We start from the raw sequence: 8,897 nt of genomic DNA, 5'->3' as shown, positions 1-8,897 counted from the left end.
TCCAATCCTGAGTTCAATATTTTTATTCATCTCTAGATCAACTCAAGTAAACCTTTAATTTTATTGGAGAAGTCCAGTCAAAATATCTAGACATCTCTTGTTGTTGACTTCTTGTAAGAAAGATGACTTAAATATGAATGGATTTTTGAGGATAAAATTTTTTACTTTGAAAACTCTGCTAAGTGGAAAGAGTACAGATGTTCATCAATGTGGGATTAGTTAACTCTATAGTGGTCATCAATATAACAAAATATTATGACATTTTAAAAAAAATAAATAAACAAAAAGTTCTCCATACAGAATATGAAAAGATCTCTAAGATTCATCCATCCACGGATGAATGGATAAACAAAATGTGGTATATACATATAATAGAATATTATTCAGCCTTAAAGGAAGGAAATTCTGACATATACTACAGCATGGATGAACCTTGAGGACGGTATGCTAAATGAAATAAGCCAGTCACAAAGAAACAATACTATGTGATTCTATTTATATGAGGTATCTAGAATAGTCAAATTCATAGGAACAGAAAGTAGAATGGTAGTTGCCTGGAACTAGAGGAAGGGGAAAGGAGGGGTTTGTTGTTCAATGGGTACAGAGTTTTAATTTTGCAAGATGAAAATTTCTGGAGATTGGTGGCACAATAATGCAAATGTATGTAACACTACTAAACTGTATACTTAGAAATTGACTAAGACAATAAATGTTATATATATTTTTTTACCACAGGAAAAAATATGGTACAGAATATGAAAACTTTGAGGTTAAAAAATGAGTTAAAAATTTAGATGTATTTGTAATTGCTTGAATATGCACAAACAATATATAGTATACACAGGGATATGTCAATAGTAGTTGTAAGCGGGTAGGTTTGGAACAGACAGATGTGGCAAGCAGCATTAGGAAGGATATTTTCACTACATATTTTAAAATATATTCTATTCTTCAACCATGAGAATGTATCACTGATTCATTAAAAACAAAACAAACCAAAACAGTAAGTAGACGATGTTGGCATTTATGGCCCCAAATCAATTTCCCACTTCCTAGTAGGGGAGCCTGTGTATCTAATGGGGAAAGAAGGCCCCTCTTGGAGGCCCCATTCTCAGTGTTCAAAATGTTTCTTTTACTGATAAAACTTGTTTCCTGGCTGTGGTGGGCAGAGTAACAGCTCTCCCAAAGATGTCCTCATCCGAATATCTGGAACCTGTGAATATATTACTTTACATGGCAAGGGGGAAATTAAGGTTACTAATCAGTTGATTTTCAGATAGGGAGGCCATTCTGGATTATCTGGTGGGCTCAATATCATCACAAGGGCTCCTAAAAGGGGAGTTAGGAGAGGAAGTCAGAGTGACGTGATGTGAAAAAGACTCTATGTACTTTGCTGGGTTTGAAGGAGGAGGAAGGAGGCAATAATCCAAGGATGCAGGTGGCCTCTAGAAGCTGGAACAGGCAAGGAGACAAATTCTTCTTTAGAATTTGCAGAAGAAATGCAGACTTTCCAACACCTTGATTTTAGCCCAATAAGACCTGGGTAGAACTTTTGACCTAAGGAAGTGTGAAGTAATCAATTTGTATTGTTTTACCTGCTAAGTTTGTGGTCATTTGTTACAGCACTAGTAGGATATCATGATTATGGAGTGGGCTGAGGAAGTGCTTGGGAACAAAATAATCAAACTCGAATAGTGTCTTTAAAAATCTGAGTGTTTCTGGGGCACCTGGGTGCCTCAGTAGGTTGGGCATCTGACTTTGGCTCAGGTCATGATTTCATGGTTTGTGAGTTCAAGCCCTGTGTCAGGCTCTGTGCTGACAGCTCAGAGCCTGGAGCCTGCTTCAGATTCTGTGCCTCCTTTCTCTGTTCCTCCCCCGCCCATGCTCTCTCTCTCTCTCTCTCTCTCTCTCTCAATAAATAAAGATTAAAAAATTTTAAGAAAATCTAAGTGTTTCCTCATTTTCTGAATTAAATTTGGGTAAAGATGAAAAAGAAAAAAGTAAATCTTCATGGATATTGGCACGTCACCATCTAGTCTTTAATATTGGAGAGGATTAAAATCGGTGATTCTTACTTTGAAAGAATTTGAAAGTAACATATTTTTCTATTTTCCTAATTGTGGGACTCCTTTTTTCCTTCAACCATGAAATTAAAAAAAAAAAAAACCTATCCTTAGTCATCAGAAAATAGAAAATACAAAGGAACAAGAGCCACTCTTGAAATTAAATACAAATGAAGACATGCCTATGTAGGGACCACCCCCCACCCGCTGCAAATTTAGCTATTTTGGAGTTCTTCCTTGGTGTCTAGCACAAAGCTTTAAATCCAAAAACCACCATATCAAGTAGGAATAATTCATATCCCCATTTTACAGGTGATAATCCCAAGATTAAAATAGTTGAATATTTTTTTTCAAGTGAATCACTTTAAGTCTATGCCTTAAAGTGCCTCAAGAGCCCCCATTCTTAACCACCAAGGTTCCCTGTTCTCATGTCCTGCTTCAGTTCCTCCTGGCTCTTCTTCAGGAGCACTGTCCTTCATGTGTTGCTTCTGTATTGCCTGGCTGCTCCCTATGAAAGATTTCTTATCCATAGACTTCATGTTATCTTCTTCCCTCACATTTTGTCTTTCAAATCATTGATCCCTATTTTTCTGATATCACCTCTGCTCTTTACTACTTTCATTGTAGACTTTAATATGCTACTATACTCTTAGTGTCCTGGTGTGTGTGTGTGTGTGTGTGTGTGTGTGTGTGTGTGTTTTATATGTTTTAAGGCTGATCATTTCAAATAATTCTATATTTGAACTTATTTTCTCTATCATCTCTTGATTCATAGAAACACATAGGACAACAAAAAGTACAGGCACACCTTGGTCATATTGCAGATTAGTTCCAGACCACCCCAATAAAGTAAATATTGCAGTAAAGCAAGTCAAATAAAATTTTTGGCCTCCCAGTGCATATAAAAGTTATGCTTACACTTTACTGTAAGCTGTCTTCCTTTCATGATTTCTCTGTAGCAGATGATGCTGTTTGATAGTATTTTACCCACTGTAGAACTTCTTTAAAAATTAGAGTCAGTGCTCTCAAATGCTGACCCTGCTTTATCAACTAAGTTTATGTGATATTCTAAGTCTTTTGTTGTAATTTCAACAATCTTCACAGCATCTTCACCAGGAATAGTTTCCATGTCAAGAAATCACTTTCTTTGCTCCTTCCTTTGAAGCAACTCCTCATCTGTTCAAGTTTTATCATGAGATTGCAGCAATTCAGTCCATCCTCAGATTCCACTTTTAGTTCTAGTTCTTTTGCTATTTCCACCACATCTGCAGCTACTTCCTCCACTGAAGCCTTGAACCCCTCAAAGTTATCCATAGGGGTTGGAATCAACTTCTTCCAACTTTTTATCAATGTTGATATTTTGACCGCTTCTTGTGAATCATTCATCTTCTTAATGGTGAAGTTTTCCAGAAGGTTTTCAATTTACTTTGCCCAGATCCATCAGAGGAATTACCAGATAATCCAGCTATATATGGCAGCTATAGCCTTACGAAATCTATTTCTTAAATAATAAAACTTGAATGTTGAGCTAATTACTTGATCCTTGGGCTGCAGAATGGATATTGTGTTAACAGGCATAAAAATCACATTAATCTCATTATCTCCATCAGAGTTCTTGGGTGATGAAGTATATTGTCAATGTGCAATAACGTTTTGAAAGGAATCTTCTTTTCTGAGCAGTAGTTCTCAATAGTAGGCTTAAAATATTCAATAAACCATGCTGTAAAGAGATGTGCTGTCATCTAGGCTTTGTTGTGCCATTTATAGTACACAGACAGAGTAGATTTAGCATAATTCTGAAGAGCCCTAGGATTTTCCAACTGGTAAGTGAGCATTGGCTTCAACTTAAAGTCACTAGCTGCATTAGCCCCTAACAAGAGAGTCAGCCTGTCTTTTGAAGATTTGAAACCAGGCCTTGGGGTGCCTGGGAGGCTCAGTCAGTTAAGCATCTGACTCTTTGCTTCAGCTCAGGTTATGATCTCATGGTTCATGGGTTTGAGCCCTGAGTTAGGCTCTGTGCTGGCAGGGTGGAGCCTGCTAGGGATTCTCTCTCTCTCCTTATCTTTCTGAACCTCTCCCCACTTATGCTATCTTTCTCTCTCTCTCTCGCTCTCTCTCAAAACAAACAAACAAACAAACAAACAAACTTAAAAATCAAAAAAAGAAACCAGGCCTTGACTTCTCTTCTTTAGTTATGAAAGTCCTAGAAGCATCTTCTTCCAATAAAAGTCTGTTTAATACTTAAACGTCATAAAAGCCATTTATAAAAAGCCCACAGCTAATATCATCCTCAATGGGGAAAAACTGAGAGCTTTCCTCCTGAGATCAGGAACACGACAGGGATGTCCACTTTCACTGCTGTTGTTTCACATAGTGTTGGAAGTGCTAGCATCAGCAATCAGACAACAAAAGGAAATCAAAGGCATCAAAATTGGCAAAGATGAAGTTAAGCTTTCACTTTTTGCAGATTCCATGATATTATACATGGAAAATCCGATAGACTCCACCTAAAGTCTGCTAGAACTGATACATGAATTCAGCAAAGTCGCAGGATACAAAATCAATGTACAGAAATCAGTTGCATTCTTATACACTAATAATGAAGCAGCAGAAAGACAAATAAAGAAACTGATCCCATTCACAATTGCACCAAGAAGCATAAAATACCTAGGAATAAACGTAACCAAGGATGTAAAAGATCTTTATGCTGAAAACTATAGAAAGTTTATGAAGGAAATTGAAGAAGATACAAAGAAATGGAAAAGCATTCAGTGCTCCTGGATTGGAAGAATAAATATTGTTAATATGTCAATACTACCCAAAGCTATCTACACATTCAATGCAATCCCAATCAAAATTGCACCAGCATTCTTCTCGAAGCTAGAACAAGCAATCCTGAAATTTGTATGGAACCACAAAAGACCCCAAATAGCCAAAGTAATATCGAAGAAGGAGACCAAAGCGGGAGGCATCACAATCCTAGATTTTAGCTTCTACTACAAAGCTGTAATCATCAAGACAGCATGGTATTGGCACAAAAACAGACACATAGACCAATGAAGTAGAATAGAGACTCCAGAATTGGACCCACAAAAGTATGGGCAACTAATCTTTGACAAAGCAGGAAAGAATATCCAATGGAAAAAAAGACAGTCTCTTTAACAAATGGTGCTGGGAGAGCTGGACAGCAACATGCAGAACAATGAAACTAGACCACTTTCCTACACCATTCACAAAAATAAACTGAAAATGGATAAAGGACCTGAATGTGAGACAGGAAACCATCAAAACCCTAGAGGAGAAAGCAGGAAAAAACCTCTCTGACCTCATCTGCAGCAGTTTCTTACTTGACACATCTCCAAAGACAAGGGAATTAAAAGCAAAAATGCACTATTGGGACCTCATCAAGATAAAAAGCTTCTGCACTGCACAGGAAACAATCAACAAAACTAAAAGGCAACCAACAGAATGGGAAAAGATGTTTGCAAATGACATATCTGACAAAGGGATAGTATCCAAAATCTATAAAGAACTCACCAAACTCCACACCTGAAAAACAAATAACCCAGGGAAGAAATGGGGAGAAAACATGAATAGACACTTCTCTAAAGAAGTCATCCAGATGGCCAACAGGCACATGAAAAGATGCTCACCATCACTCCTCATCAGGGAAATACAAATCAAAACCACACTGAGATACCACCTCATGCCAGTCAGAGTGGCTAAAATTAACAAATCAGGAGACTATAGATGCTGGAGAGGATGTGGAGAAATGGAAACCCTCTTGCAAGAGTGGCTAAAATTAACAAATCAGGAGACCATAGATGCTGGAGAGGATGTGGAGAAATGGAAACCCTCTTGCACTGTTGGTGGGAATGCAAACTGGTGCAGCCGCTCTGGAAAGCAGTGTGGAGGTTCCTCAAAAAATTAAAAATAGATCTATCCTATGACCCAGCAATAGCACTGCTAGGAATTTACCCCAGGGATACAGGAGTGCTGATGCATAAGGGCACTTGTACCCCAATGTTTATAGCAGCTCTTTCAACAATAGCCAAATTATGGAAAGAGCTTAAATGTCCATCAACTGATGAATGGATAAAGAAATTGTGGTTTATATACACAATGGAACACTACGTGGCAATGAAAAAATGAAATATGGCCTTTTGTAGCAACGTGGATGGAACTGGAGAGTGTTATACTAAGTGAAATAAGTCATACGGAGAAAGACAGATACCATATGTTTTCACTCTTATGTGGATCCTGAGAAACTTAACAGAAGACCATGGGGGGAGGGGAAGCAAAAAAAAAAGAGGTAGAGAGGGAGAGAGCCAAAGCATAAGAGACTCTTGAAAACGGAATAAACTGAGGGTTGATGGGGGGTATGAGGGAGGGGAGGGTGGGTGATGGGCATTGAGGAGGGCACCTGTTGAGATGAGCACTGGTGTTGTATGGAAACCAATTTGACAATACATTTCATATAAAAAAAAGAAAATCTGTTGTTTAGTGTAGCCAACTTCATTAATGATCTGAGCTAGATCTTCCAGATAACTTGCTGCAGTTTCTGTATCTGCACTTGCTGCATCATCTTGCACCTTTATGTCGTGGAGATGGCTTCTTTCCTTAAACCTTTTGAAGCGAGCTCTGCTAGACCTCTGCTGGACCTCTGCTTCCAACTTTTCTTCTGCAGCTTCCTTACTTCTCTCAGGCTTCAGAGAATTGAAGAAAGTTAGGGCCTTGTTCTGGATTAGGCTTTGGCTTAAGAGAATGTGGTGGCTGATTTGATCTTCTATCCAGACCACTAAATCTTTCTCCACATCAGCAGTAAGGCTGTTTTACTTTCTTATCATTCATGTGTTCACTGGAACAGCACTTTTAATTTCCTTCAAGAACTTTTCCTTTTCATTCACAACTTGGTATAAGAGGCTTAGCTTTGGGCCTGTGACTGCTTTCAACATGCCTTCCTCACTAAGCTTAATCATTTCTAGCTTTTGATTTAAAGTGAGAGACTGGACACGTCCTTTCACTTGAACACTTAGAGGCCATTGTAGGGTCATTGATTGGCCTAATTTCAACATTGTTGTGTCTCAGGGAATAGGGAGACCTGAGGAGAGGGGAATGCCCAGTGGCATTCAGAACACACAAAATATTTATCGATAAGTTCACGGTCTTTTAAGGGTGTGGTTTGCGGTGCCTCCAAACCAATATGGTAGTAACATCACTGATCACAGATCACCGTAGCAAATATAATAATAATGAAAAAGTTTGAAAAATTGTGAGAATTGCCAAAATGTGACACAGAGACATGAACTAAGCAAATGCTGTTGGAAAAGTGTTGCCAACAGGGTTGACTTGATCTATACAAGGTTGCCACAAACCTTCAATTTGTAAAAAAAAATAAAAATAAAAAAAAGCAATATCTGCAAAGCACAGTAAAGCAAGGTATTTCCACAAGTGCTTTCTAATTTTTTCTTTTGTTTTCTATGAAATATTTCCCTTCCCCCCTTCCAATCCATGGCACCTTTTCACTTCTCTTGGGCTTTACATTCCCCAGAAGATAGCTCTATAAGTACAATATGTTAGGAACTAATGGTTCCCTTACCTTCCACATGGAGCTTGCCAGGGCTGTCCAGGGCTGATTCTGACAAATGTGATCTAATGCAGCTCTCTTGAATGAAGGAAAGATTGTCTACTGCTTCCTGTTCTTCGGATTCATTGGAAAGCAATTCATTCTTTCATATTAGGAGTTGTCTGCACATTTACTTTTGAATTTTCTCTGAAATTTCAAGCAGAAGCATGAGAAATACAATCCCCAGAGTGCATTACTCCTTGAAGCTTCCTGTTTATATGCCTTCCTGAAGCCTGATTGCATATGACAATGTCATCTACCTCCTGTCTGCTCTTACCATTTTCTCCATGTACTAGAGGGTAGCTCTCGGTATATGGGAACAGAGGGATCACTGAGGTTCCTATGAATGTGCACATGTGTGTGTGCATGCTTTACTCTCTGGCTTAGGATTCACATCTTTGAGGTAAGGATCTATCCAGGACGAGAGGTGTGGGGAGGCGTCTCTCTCCATCTTCTCTCCTGCCCCATTCTCCTCATGGACACGCTGTTCTGTCTCACATGGTGCAGCATTTGCGTGGCACTGCTGTTTGTAACCACATGACCCCTTCTAGGCTTTGTCCAGTAGAAATTCCTCCCAGAGTGTCGGATGGTTGGTATTTATTTCTGATTTTCAGTGCTGCCACAACTCACTGTAACCTTTTGCTGTTATTACAGTGGGAAATAAGAGAAGGGCGGATTGGTACCACCATCACACCCCAGGAGTCAGCACTGTGAAGATGTCTTTGCTGTATACATGCTTCTTGCTTCTGTCCTCAGCTGGAGCCCTCATCTCTGTGTACCACGCCTCCATCCGTAGCTACTTGCTCTATTTTCCTTTACCTTCCTCTTCTTTACTTCTCTCCATTTGTCTTTGAACCTCACCTAGGCTATGTGCACTAACCAGTGCTGGGGACTTTGTGTGTTCAGTTAGGCAAACGTGTTCTGTCATTGCTGTCATCTTTCATTGCGAGCCTTTGAAACTGGCACTGGTTGCCTATCTCCTGTGTGGGGCCTTGAGCACTTTGCTTATATATAATCCCCTTTTATCCCAAAGGCTGCACAAGATGTTCTTCCCGGGAGGCTCTGCTGGGCCCTTTTCTCCATCCTAACATGCTTTTCCTGACTGTAGGTTATACTCAGATGATTTATTGAGCCTCATCTGTAATATGTCTTTGATTCCCTCACACTCACTGAGAACCTTCTGTGTCCCTAAATGAAAAGCACTTGGC

The 8,897-nt window shown here is 39.2% G+C and overlaps 1 pseudogene; it reads right to left on the bottom strand.

The window, feature by feature from the left end:
* Positions 1 to 2,897: 2,897 nt before the first annotated feature.
* LOC128312126 (tigger transposable element-derived protein 1-like) lies at positions 2,898 to 7,106 on the bottom strand (annotated as a pseudogene).
* Positions 7,107 to 8,897: the final 1,791 nt, after the last annotated feature.

The sequence above is a fragment of the Acinonyx jubatus genome, chromosome C1, assembly GCF_027475565.1.
Source record: "Acinonyx jubatus isolate Ajub_Pintada_27869175 chromosome C1, VMU_Ajub_asm_v1.0, whole genome shotgun sequence".
Lineage (NCBI taxonomy): Eukaryota > Metazoa > Chordata > Mammalia > Carnivora > Felidae > Acinonyx > Acinonyx jubatus.
Note: the sequence above shows the minus strand (reverse complement) of the source record. Positions and strands in the feature narration are given on the sequence as shown.